General features: G+C 41.6%; 1 protein-coding gene across 12 annotated transcripts in view; it reads left to right on the top strand.

Annotated features, from left to right (window-relative positions):
• The window catches only part of CALD1 (caldesmon 1), a 555,479-nt gene that overhangs the window by 205,381 nt on the left and 336,921 nt on the right, over nucleotides 1–13,177 (top strand). For 5 of the 12 annotated variants that reach the window (XM_086921126.1, XM_086921100.1, XM_086921083.1 and 2 more), the window contains exon 1: nucleotides 1,418–1,490. The exons of the other annotated variants lie outside the window; for them this stretch is intronic. The gene's annotated coding sequence lies outside the window, so the exon portion shown is untranslated. Of the gene's footprint in view, nucleotides 1–1,417; nucleotides 1,491–13,177 lie in introns of those variants that run through there. 12 annotated transcript variants of the gene reach the window in all.

The raw sequence follows: 13,177 nt of genomic DNA, 5'->3' as shown, positions 1-13,177 counted from the left end.
GTAGTAAGGAAATATACCACTTTATTATAAAATCAACTCCATCTCCAGACCTGTCAACTTCTTAAAACTACTCTCCATGTTACACCAAGGGGCGGGCCTTGGAGGGAATGGGACATTGTGTGTGTGTATGCAGGGTCTCCAAATAGAAACTACAAACCTTCTTCACACAGGGGTTTCCAGCTCACCTTGTGCTCCACCGTGTATTAGAACATTGGAATGTTGGGAGCTCCATTGAAAACAATGGAGTGCTCTGGGCTTATAATGGCTGGTATAAACTGGAGCTCCAACATTCCAATGTTTCTTTGTTCACAGCTCTGGCTGTGAACAAAGGCTTCAGGGAACCCGAGGGGATTCCAATCCCCTCACGCTCCCAAAAGGCTTTGTTTTTTTGTTAGAACATTCTGTCCTCTAGTGACAGAATGTTCTAATAGCCTTATAGCCCTTCGTAGATGGGCTATACCGATATTAAAGTCCATCTCCCTTGTTAAAGGCCCTCGCCTTCAGCTCGGGGCCTTTAACGCTGGAGAGGGCCTTTAATAGCTGGTATAGCCCTCTACTGCGGGCTATAAGGCTATATTCGAACAATGGAATGTTGGGAGCCCCATTGAAAACAATGGAGTGCTCCGGGCTTCTAATGGCCGGTAATACCCTGATCTCCAACCATCCAATGTCTGTTCACAGCTCCTGCTGTGAACAAACGGCCTCACGGAGCCCGAGGGGATCGCAATACCCTTGGGCTCCGTGAGGTCTTTCTTTTACAATTTAGAACATTCCACTCTCTAGGGGCAGAATGTTGTAATAGGCATAGAGCCTTCTGTAGCGGGCTCTACTGACCATTAAAGGCCCACTCCCTTGTTAAAGGCTGTAGCAGGCCTTTAATGGGCGTTAGAGCAAGCTAAAGTGGGCTCTACGGCTATAATATCAGCTCTTCACGAGGTGTGTGTGTGTGTGTGTGAAGGGAGACAGTAGTGTGTGAAACACGACACTTAATGAGTTGGCAAGCCCACCTCTCCGCCCCATGTCATGCAGCCAGCACAAATGCCAGTGACTTTGTCGAGCATAAATTATCTTCCCGCAAAGACTTTATCTGAACAAAGCACAAATACATGTGCAACATCCTGGACTGCTGCTGTTGGTTTTGTGACACGGCATGGGAAGGCTGATAAAAGTTCCCCAAAGCTGCTGCTTGAAGTCGAATTCAAGCAGAGGAAGTGGAGGCCTCCCGCTCTGCACAGGAAGCAATCTGCGCGCGGCTCTTCCATGCCAGACTCCAGGCAGCGTTTAACTAACCACTGACAGCTCTGTAAACAAAGCAGGACAAAACGAGAGCAGCTTTCCCTTTTCTGGTAGTGTTTCCTCTTGGTCTGGGGGCTGCAGGATCGTCCTAGTGTAATGCTCGCTGCGAGCGACAGCATCCGAGTCTGAAAGGGATCTTCAACCCTACAGCCACAGAAAAGGACGGGCGTACTGATGGAGTAAATCATCCAAAGGTTGGTAACGGGCAGCTGTTTTTTTGGGAATTATTTTATGATAGCGTTCTTTACTAGTTACTTTACATTTGTTTCTGGGTGAGCTTAAAACTAGGTTGTATTTAATCGACATCTTCAATTCATATTCTCTTTGTTTAGTTTTTTCTTCTAGTCTTTCTTGTTTTGTTTTTTTCTCTCGTTTTCCTTTTTGATATATCGTAGTATTTTTTGCAGTATCTTTTTAGGTCTTACTTTAATTGCTGGCTCATTCCCTTGTTTAAGCTTCATCTTTAACAAGTCTTTTTTTTTCTCTTCTTAGCTACTCTCCCCTCGCTTCACTTCACTTCCCTTTTTTTCCCCTTTTTCTCCCTTCAATTAACTTTTTCTTTTTCTAGTTATTCTCACTGTTCCTTGATGCGGCTGCCTGTTTCTGTCAGGTTTCTTCTTTAATCAGCAACGTTTTAGGAGCCATCAAAGCTTAAACCTAATATATTTACTTCAAATGAGCATGCTCATATCATGTCCTTTGCTTTAGAACATGGAACTAATGGACATTTAAAAAAAAAAACAAGAAAAAAAACATATTCCTGAATTTCAATATGTTTTCCACACAATTAACCTAATGCTTGCTGGCTTCCTTTTAGCAGAAACCTCCAGGAATTTAGGAAACTGATTGTTTGGGTTACTGACATCACACTCATCCTGTTTTTTGTTGCCTAAAAATTACTGTAAAAAAACTTTGTTCGGAGTTCTTTCTGAATTGTTAAACATTGATACAGAAATACTAAAAGTAGGAGTACAGTTAGAAGGACAGAAATTAAATCAGACACTTATATGTCCTACTCTGTAGTTTCATCCGTACAAGATGCAATATCTCTGCTATTGGTAACGAAGTGAAGTATGGTACCAGAATAGCATTTTCAGAATATCATCTAACATGCCCTAATTTTTGTCGTAAAAACATTGCCTTATTGGTCTGACTAATGTAAAACCTACACGTAATATGGCAATATTTATGTGAACGAGATGGAGGACATAATATTTGTCAGACAAACTTTCTGCATACAATAGTAGGACATATCACCTGCAAAGCAGTCAATTGCAAACAAACTTACTTCCACTCGTTTTGGTTATGTATTCTGATCAAACTAATTGTGGTTCCTTGTGAGCCTACATCACAATCACATATACCCTCGAAGGATTTGCAGAAGTAGTGTCATGTGTTCCTTCTTCTTAAATGGACTCATTTAACTTCTCTCTATTTAGCACTTTTGGGTCGCCATGTGTCTGGTATTGATAAGTGTGTAATAACAATTCTCATTTGAGACTGATTTTAATGTTTTCTTTCAAATTCTTTTTTGAGATGTTACTTTCTGCAAATTGTGTGACTTCATAGGGAACAAGCACATGCTACCAGAACAAATTACCACCTCTTTATATATAATGTCCCAACATATAAAATATGTTCCATCCCTGAGGTAGGTTCAGGGGCACCCTCAACTCTTCAGGGGCCACAAACTCTTCCGGGGTGTGCCCATCCCACCTCAAGGCCAGACAATATCGGTGAGAAATGGTAGACTAGGAGCCCCAAGTCACATTCCGCAGTGGGGAATCATTTTACGTTACGCCACCAGAGAGTACAACAGAGCTTGCATCTTGATCCCATATTTTTCTGACTGTGCAGAATCCTCCTCTAATGTATGATGGGGCCTTACTGTGTCCGGTCAAATAGCTCCACCAGTTATTTATACATCTATGTTTACTTTTTTTTCATTCAGTACTAATCTCCACATGATTTATTCAACTTTTACATCTGCACAAAAGCCAGCTCCTTTGTACTGCAATAAACATTGAGATGCAGAGCTCTTAGGCTTTCCTTCATACTCTTTAGTATTTTGATCCACACTGACATTTTCAGTTATTCACTGTTGACAGATTTTATAATTTTAGTTATTTCTGTTTAACTAAAAATGTAATTTAAATTAGAATTATTTCTTACTGACATATATAGAAGCGACCAGCAGTAAATAATTAGAATGAGACAGTGGGAGCTACTAAAAGCATTAAGGGTTGGCGTAAAGTCACAGACTCAAGTAGCACTAATGTTCTAAAATAGGCAGGGAATCGGGCCTGACAGAATCTGTCTGCTGTCACCCTTGCTGAGGTTCCTTGGTGGTTGGCCCTTTTGTTGTATTGCATTGAAATTAAATGCAGTTTACTAATATTTTGGTATTAATAGAGAGAAAACCAATAGTTGTTTGCTTGTTTATTTAGATGTTTTTTTAAGTAACTTGATATACCATTTTGGTCGCTTCCATGGCCTTTAAGACACTGGGGCCATGTAGATAAGATTAAACACTCAAGGATAGGTATTAGTAGATGGTATTCTCTTCCTGGAGGACACAGAAGCCCCAGTGGCAAACTAAAACCTGCTGCAAATTCTCAGGTACCATAGTTAGGTTGCCAACCAAAGAGTAGGACGCTAGCAGATGAGTCTAACCTTCTTCCTGAGGTCATTCTTGTGCTAAAATACTCTTTCCATAAAACCGTAAATATAGCCCTTAATGCATTATCTCAAAGTCTTAACTGCACTTTAACACAGCTATTTTGAATATAGAAGTAAAGAAAGTATATCCACAATAGTTCTCTTTTAATGATTTTGTGGCTTGGTTGACAGTAATGTTTGAACCTGACCTGGCAATGGAGATGCAGGATTCAGTATAAAACAAGCAGTATTATCCTAATGAAATATTAATAAACAACCAGTAAATTGGAATTAACATTTAAATACTTTACATTTAAAGTTATTGTATGGGACCATTTAAATGAGTTCTGAAGAATTGGATGCAGCATCCCTAGTTTGACCCAGTGGGTGTCCCCAGTCTCATTGGATAAAAGTTGCAACGCTCTTCCAAGCAGGTCCTGGAACTGGGCATGTCAGGACACCACTGAGCATCCTTGTTTTCAATGCCTAGTTACTCCTGATCACAGTTACATCTAGGCTTGGACATAAGAATGGATTTTCCTCACATGGCAGATTAGGTTTCCCTTATCTAATTATAATTTCTTCACTCTTATTGTACTAATGTTTTTTTATTATCAACTTTATTTATTGATATTAATAAAGACTCATCGGGTGTACAGCAATAAACAGCACATATTGGTGGGTTAAACATCTGGATATCGAGCAGAAAACAGAACCTCCTGATACATAGAATAAGAGCGGCCATGCTACTGAAATTGAATAGCCTGTTAATACACCTAGTTTGAATCTTCCTCCGTTGTGTATCTGCCCTCCCTGATTCATTCTGATCACTCGCATTCATTCCATTATTCAGGAACGCATTGTAAATTGTAAATTGATACTTGTATAGCGCACTACTCACCCGCAAGGGTCTCAAGGCGCTTGTACGAATACCGCTGTGGAACCCATCCTGGCTTTCCCTGTGAGGTGTCCACTCCTGGGCACCCCCAAGGTGGAGGCCAGGCATCCTTAGCATTGTGGGGGCCGTTGTGGAGATTAAGCAAGTTATTGCCCAGAGTTGCAGAGTGGGACTCCATGATTGGAATAGGCACTGAGGCGAGAATTATCAGGTCCGTGGAATTTTGAGCCCAAGACCCGCCATGGCGGGGAATTGAACCCTAGTCCCGGGGTAGACCTCTGCATTAGGGTCTGCCGCTCTAATCATTGAGCTACACTTCTCCACCAACGCTTTGTACAGCTCCCTCCATTGCCTTAAATCCTCATCTAGTTTGTCATCTCTACAACTAGCTTTCATATGGGCCTCCTCTGCTAGTGTCCATTCGCGAACATGCCTCATCCACGCATCGACCTCAGGGGCATGTGTCCCATTCTATGTTATTGCTATTCTGCAACGTGATAGCACTATGAGCAACTGCAAGAGTTTATGGGCTGCCTTACATTTTTTAGGTTTCCGGATGTGTTAAAACAGGCAGTGTAGCTGTGTCACCTTCATAAGACCAGTGCAACTCTGCACCCTCTCCATCACTTTGGCACAAAACTATCTAACCTCACGACACCTCCAGACTAAGTGTAAGAAGTCTGCCCCTTCTTCTCTCCACCGGGGGCAGGTATCCAAACGATCCAATGCAATGCGCTGCAACTTCACAGGGGTCATGTAGGTGCAGTGTAAGTAGTTACAGTGTATGAGTTTGAAACGAGCATTGTGTGAGTGCATCCACTGCCTTCCATGCCCTTTTATCAATGGACTCCACAATAACCGCATTCCATGTCGCACGTAGAGTAATCCCTCATTGCATTGTAAAGGAGAGAGAGATTGCCCAGCACCACATGTGAGCATTATAGCCAGTGTTTGTGTTCTCTTTTGAATGACTGGATACTTGGGCCACGTTGCCTTAAACAGTCTGCAAATACGCTACATCCTCCCTCCTGCCATGCCTGAAATGACATATTGTCCATCATTGTCCGCACCGGAGGAAGTACCCACACTGATAGTTCCCGATGGAATGGAGCATGCTTTAAGATCCGTTCCACGAAACATTGGCAAATGCTTGTAGTCTGTTTAACTATATAAGGCATGTTGTCAGGATGACTGCCCCTCCATCAAAGCTATTGGGAGCCTATCTGACAAGACTCTTCCTCTCAATAGCCTCTTTTCCCAGCTGTCCTCTTTGCCTAGCCACGGGACGCATGCTGCAGGTGTGCTGCGAAATAGTAGAGGTACAAAATAGGGGCCTCCAATCCCCCTCCTCGTACAACCGGTTCAGAATGTCCAATGCCACTCTACTATGGCAGCCAGCCCAATTGAGGTCCACTAGTATAGAGTTCAGCTGCTTGAACACTCACCTGGGGACAGTGCACAGCGAGCTTTGAAGCCCTTATAGATAGCGGGGCAGTACTATCATCTTAGCCACCGCCAGCCTACTCATTAAAAAGAGCGATAATGTATTCCAGAAGGATTCTGATAATCTCAGAGCATCCACCGTTCTATGTACATTGTGGTACAATAATTGTGTGTCCTCGATCGCCACCTGTATACTCAGGTACATAAAATGTCACATCTCCCATTACAGTCCCAGACAGGGAAGTCGCTCCTGGGGGAGTCCTGCCAACCGGGCCAGTGGGAAGAGCAATGATTTATGCTTGTTAAGTCGCATCCCCAAGTAGGCACCAAAATCCTCCAATATCTGCAGTAGTTGTGGTCCTGCCTCGTAAACGAGGCAACATAAAAGAGGGCCTTATCTGCATATGGTAATATCATGTGTTGGGTCCCACCCATGCGGATGCCCCACCGCTCCAGGTCCTTTCGTGCCCAAATCGCCAGCTGCTCGATTGCCAGCGCAAATAATAGCAGCAAGAGAAGGCAGCCCTGACGTGTGCCCCTCTCCAGTAGCCACTCTTTGGACCGACTCTGACCTGCATTGACCCGGTGGCTTGGCGCTCTGCATAATAATTTGATCCAGTGGCAAAACCGAGGGCTAAAGCCTGCCGCCCTGAAACCTTCCTGAAGATACCCCCAATCAACAGAGTCGACTTATTGTACTTGTTTAGAATATAGCAGGTGGCCGCTAACCTTTATGGCCAGCGGAGGCCATGGCATCCACTCATCTGAAAGAACGCTTTCTATATTCGGATATCCATGCATGGCAGGTGAGAATCTCTGACTTCAATGTTACCTTTGCTTTGGTGGCACCATTGAAGGCAGTGAAGCTTTGCTGAGCGGGTGCCATTTATGATGCTCAAACACTCAGCAATGCTTTGTTGTTTAATAACAAACTTCCACAGAGGGAGGTTCTTACAAAAGAACAAAGAAATCAATGTGGGTCATTTTTTTGCTACATTTCATGACTACTAGGATTTACATTGAGCATTGGCCTTTCGGAGAATGGGCATTGGTCAAAGGTTTCAACTGGGTGAAACAGCTGAGGTTCTGCCAGAAGAAACCTGAGACGTCACCCACTTCTAAATGGAGCAGGAGAGCCACGGGTTTGGTGGGCAGGGCATCTGATGATATTTTGGCGGATATCCCACACCCACCAAGTCGAAATAGCTGCCTTAGTCTTTCTAAGGACTCGTGTGGGTACTATCAGCAGTCATCACGCCACTGGTAGTCAGATAGTGTGGTTTCTATGAAAAGTCCAGACTGCACTTTCTAGTAAACCAGCATGTATACCACAGCAGATGTTCATCACTGACTTTTGCATAGAGCATGTTGTCACTAGTATCGGGGAGTACAGGAGCTGCAGAGGACTCAGTGTCCATTTAGTACAGTCTGTCTTCTAGCACAGTGCTGAAAACTGTATCCTAATGTATTTCTCTGTAAGTAGTGGTCCCTGACATAGCAGGCTAAGAGGCTCGATACAGAAGTGAAGAAATGTAGTTCTTGACTTGCAGTAGTCAAATCTGCCTGGTGTTGAGTTAGTCCTGTCCTAGCATCTTCTTTGTCATAACAAAGACTATTGAAGAACTCATATTTTGGTCTGGAATAAAAATGTCAATGTAGATCTTAAGCTGATTTGTAGTGACTTGTACATGGACAGCCACCAAAAACTGATGTCTATCCCTCCTGCCCTTCTGTCACACATTCTACCTCATTTAGAGTTTGGAGATATCTGTTTTCACTGAGAACAGAACTGCCACCATCTGCGGCACCAGGAAAAAATCTGGGACATCTAAATGTCGGTAGAAACAGTGTTGGAAGGCAGGCCCTGTTTAGGGTGAATCTTCCAGTGCAATATCTGTGGATTGGTTGTCCATTCTGTCAAGACTAGCTGAGGGCAGCATAGTGTTTTTGTATAGCAATAATATCCTCCATTCGCTGAAGGAAACCTCTCAGGGCATCAGGGGCATGTTTCTTTTTCAAAGGGCAGAGTACAAAGTATTGAATGTGTACACACTGACCCAATTGAAAACCTTAGATAGGACAGCACAGCTACCACGTGCCTGGAGCTGGACCGGCAATGCTTCTGTTGATGGGTCATCAGAGGCAGTGCTTCACTCAAGGCAGTAGTTAGAAAATTAAAAATTAACATAGCACTAACAAAGCAAGGGAACCCAACCCTCCTCTCAAGAGTTCCTTTCATGCTTTCATCATCCTCCTACTCATATATGCAGCCATCCTTTCATCCTTTCCCCTTTCTATTAATCTGTCCTTCCTTTCACTTTCAATCCATTAAACAAGCCCCCATACCTATATCCACCCATCCATGCATAGATCCTTCCATCCATCATTCATCTATCCATCTAGACTTTTTTCCATCCTTCCAGACATCCTTTCACATGACCTTCCATCCATGCTCTCATCAATCCATCGATCAGTATATCCATGTATTGCTCCATTCTTTCAATCACCCATCAATCTCGTCACCCTAACATCTATGAATTCACCCATTCTTTAACTCTTGCGTCATCCATCCTTTATGCAGTTCATGTTCATTCTTTCACTCTTCTGTCCATCTTTTCATCCATTAACCCAGCCCTACTTTCACCTTTCCATTCATCCTTACTTTCCTCCACCCTTCCTTTCTATCCTTCACCTTTTCATACTTCCTTGGTTTCATGTTCCCTTCCTTCTACCCCTCTTTTCTTCTTTTTTCTGTTCTTTCTTTTTGCTTTCCTTCTATCCATCACACTTTTTTCTTCTCTTCCTTACTTTTTATTTCTTAACTTTCTAACTCCCGATTTCCATCTATCCCTTTTTCTTATTTTCTATTTCCCCCTCATTGCACCTAGCGGCCACCACCAACGAGCATTATTCTGCAGATGTATAGACAGAAGATAGAAAACCAGTTTACCAGCACATCTGGCTTAGTAGTCACACCTTGCTTTAGCTGCCACAGTGGGATGAAGCGACAGAGGATTGGGTGTGCACTGTGTAAGACCTTGATGCAAATTCAAGTACAAGCTGCACATGAGTGGATGGACCTTTATCTCGAATTGAGGCTTAACATCAACAGAGTCACAGTATAGCAATGACAGTGAAGAATATTTTTCCCTACAAGGATGACAGAGAGTGGTAGAATTTCAAACCATGAAAATCGAATCCGCTTGTTACAGCATGGTTCGTTATAATCTAAAGTTGGTCAAAATAGAAAATGCAAAAACAACTTATTTAAAAATAGTCATATACAAATTGAATAAGATTTTCCCCCTGAACTATACTAGAGTTTCAACAGAGGCTATGGAAAACTAAGCAGCAGATGTCAGCAAGTGACACTTCTAAAGGCAGAACCAAATGAAGGTTTATTCAGGTGAGGAAGAATATTTTTGCTCGAGAGCCAAACTTTGAGTGAGGAAAATTAAGCATGGAGTCTCAAGAGGGGAAGAGGCATCTGCTTGCGAAGAGGAGAACCTCATTCAGAAATGGACAGGAGCAATCTGAGTTAGATTAACTCATCAAAGCATAGTTAAACATCCAATTTATAAAATAAAGTACATCTGCTTATGGTTCTCAAGAGTTAGGAACCAATCAAAATCTAGCATTTGCCTGAGTTCTCCTTCCCAGGCATCAGTCAAAAGACCTCAGTTTAATTCAGCGATTTTCGCATTACTATTGTGAACCGTTATACTATACTCGATCATAACCGTAGAAGAATTCCTGCCTTGAGAAAGCCCAGGCTTCTTTGGCCTTCGGGCGAAACACGTGTCGGCTGTCTTTCTTTTCCTGCACATGATTTCAAATAAAATAAAAGAAAACCAAAGAGTAGTCCTTATTCTCTCAGCAAATGTGACGCTGAAAACTAAATGTGGGAATGCTACTACCCCTGAAATCTACATTCAAAGGAGCAAAAAACCAATCACACGACGCATCACACAATAGACGCTCACAGCTGCATGTCCTTTCAGAAGACATCTCGTACTGGCTGAAACATCATGGTCAGACAGTCTTGGGCACAGGTGCATGAAACCAATTATTTAGTTACAGCGAAGCTAGTAATAGTATATTGTCTTATGCAGATTAAAACAACTGAAAGCATTCACAGTTAGATTGGCTCCTGAAGCGAGAATAAAGAGTGAGATACCATACAGCAGCAAAAAGCACCGTTTTGATGTTAGCAGAAATTGTTTAATTGAGGCCTACATTCACTATGGCCAACTTGTTGTGAACATACTTTAACCAGCTAGAACATGGAAATCACACTTCAGATTAGCGTATATAGCGTACATTAGCATAATTGTTAAGCAAAGCAAAAAATAGTGACACTGCGTCACCAGAGGGATTCACAAACTCGCTGCTTCCGCTCTAGCTGTATGTCAGGCAGCCACCTTAGTCCAAACTATCTCCTTAGTTTATAACCATGAATGGAGGTAGAACCTCGGAATGGGTGGAAAGTTGAATCCTATGAAGAAAAATTAAGTGAATAAAACTATCTGGTAAAATTAGGGTAGGCAAGTACAGGTTTATTAAAATATTCAACCCCCTTTGTCCATTTCACCTTTGGTTTTCTAGCAATCTAAGGCTGCAGCTAGCTTGTTCTTGCCTTCACAGTGCATGCTCCCATTCCCATTTGGGTTACAAGTTGCACACTTTGTAAAATCCAATTCTACAGGGCGTTGAGGAACCATTCTGAAATTCAAAGCTTGGAATGAGAGATACTGTGAGAATTGCATGGATATTCTTTAGTTTTGAGACGTGCACATTTGAAGCATGTGACATTTGCCAACATGGCTCTTTGGCACAATTCATGTGGCCAACAATGTTCAGGTGTGTGGCCCCTGCAATGATCGCCCAAGTGTGTTAAAGATTTGATGCAACTATAAGGAGCTGTCGTCATTTTGTATGTCTGAGCTCTACAAACTGCTTTCTCATGCATGAGTACTTGAACAAGGAAGCATCATGTATTTACAGTTCATTATTCTAAATTTGGTCTTCGGCCAACATTTTTATTTATCAGCTATGCTTTTAAGTTCAAAAGCAATTTTGGCTGCGAACAAATTTCCAGCATCAATGGCTTTTCCTGTTCTAATTTCCTTTGAAAATATCAGCCCTTCTACCACAAGAAAAGTGAATTAAGCTTTCACAGATGTTTGTACAGTTAATAGGATTTGCCTCGATGGCAGAGTTCCCGAGCATTCACCAAATTCCAGTGATTTCTAAAAGCAAAATAATTTGGGTAACATGAAGAAGGTTTGCTTTCCTGCATATACTTTTTACAGCTATAGAAAGCTTTGTATTGAGGTCAAATGGTGCATGAGTTTCTAAGCGTTGAAAGGATCTTGGTAAAAGCAGTGCACCTCTAAAGTTCCCACAATGAGTTTAGATGTCCAGAAATAGGGAAGGTACAGGAACCCACTAAATGAAACCATCCCAGGGTTGTGATAAATCCCTAAAGCTTCTGTATGTTGCTCTTGATAGCCTATTTGGGTCAGGTAATCCTAAATGCAATTCAGGGCCCAAACTAGGGTGAATCTTCGAGCACAAATTGAGGTAGAATTTCTTTGTAGGACCAGGAGAGTAGGTGGCATTGCTTCAGCTTGCACAGAACTACACACACACAGCCAATGGCAACTTGCACACTAGTGTTAAAAAAGTAATCAATATCCTTTGTATTTGAGGGAAAATAAGACTTTAGGAATGTACTAACACAACATTAGTTATGCACTGACTATGACACATACTTCATGTAAAACTATCAGTGTTGTATTTTAGCTTGCACGAAGCACTGCCAATAAACAATAAGCAGTCTTTTTCCACTAAGTTTTACCTTTGATGGAACTCTTCTACACTGTGCAGTCTAATCCTTAATGCAGACTTACGGTCATTCTCTTATCTTGGCCAGTCCATTCGGTACGTTTCTCATACTTCTTGAGTTGTATTAATTGTAGAGACTTTTTCGATTGAATAATAATCATATAAAGGGCAAGGGAAATATTTTGACTTTGTTCAGAACCCTATAAACTATGAAGTGTGATAAAAGAAAAGGAAAATTGCTGATTGTAAGGAATATCCTGTGAAACCATAGGCATTGTTTTGTTAAATGTGTTGCTTTAAATACTTATTCTTGTGATTTTTCGAAATATAGATTCAGCACCATGTCACAGTGCAACAAGTCAGTAAAACGTTACTGCAATTAAGTGTGGAATGTGCATTTTGAAGATTGACGACCTTCAGTAGGCCCTGATATTTTTTAAGGAACATTGGGTCATATTCACAAAAGCATTTATGAGTACGGGAAGAGGTTCCACAGGAGTTATCTCTTATGCACTCTTACAAATCTTTGTTAATTGGCCCCACATTGTCCATTCTTTTCTTTTTGTACTAACTATATATGAATGTTCCCATGTTATTCAAATTTTTGATATTTTGGAATCCACTCACAAAGGTGTTTAAGAGCATGAAAAAAAGTTGTACAGAAGTACTAAATAACGTTTTCTACTAAAAGCCTTTATGAATTGATCTCATAATGTCTGAAATATTGAGTGTGCCTATGTTATATTCCTTCACTAAAGGCAAAAGTAGAATTTGTGGAGCCAGAGTGACTGAATCTCACAAGATATGGAGATGTTGATGGTATTGATTGTCATTCTCCGTGTGTGAGAAGTTTGAGATCAGTCAACCAGGACGTACCGGTTACAACACTCAATTGTGAGCTGTGTATCAGACTAAATTCAATTTGTTCTACTAGTTTCCCATAAAATACTGTAACAGCAACAATGTAAGAGGTGATATGATGGTATGTCAAAACCAACCTATCTTCCAGTTCTACTATTTCAAGTTATTTGGAAA

This window comes from Lissotriton vulgaris, chromosome 1_1 (assembly GCF_964263255.1).
Source record: "Lissotriton vulgaris chromosome 1_1, aLisVul1.2, whole genome shotgun sequence".
Classification (NCBI taxonomy): domain Eukaryota; kingdom Metazoa; phylum Chordata; class Amphibia; order Caudata; family Salamandridae; genus Lissotriton; species Lissotriton vulgaris.
The sequence above is the reverse complement of the archived record's forward strand: the minus strand, read 5'-3'. Positions and strand labels throughout refer to the sequence as shown.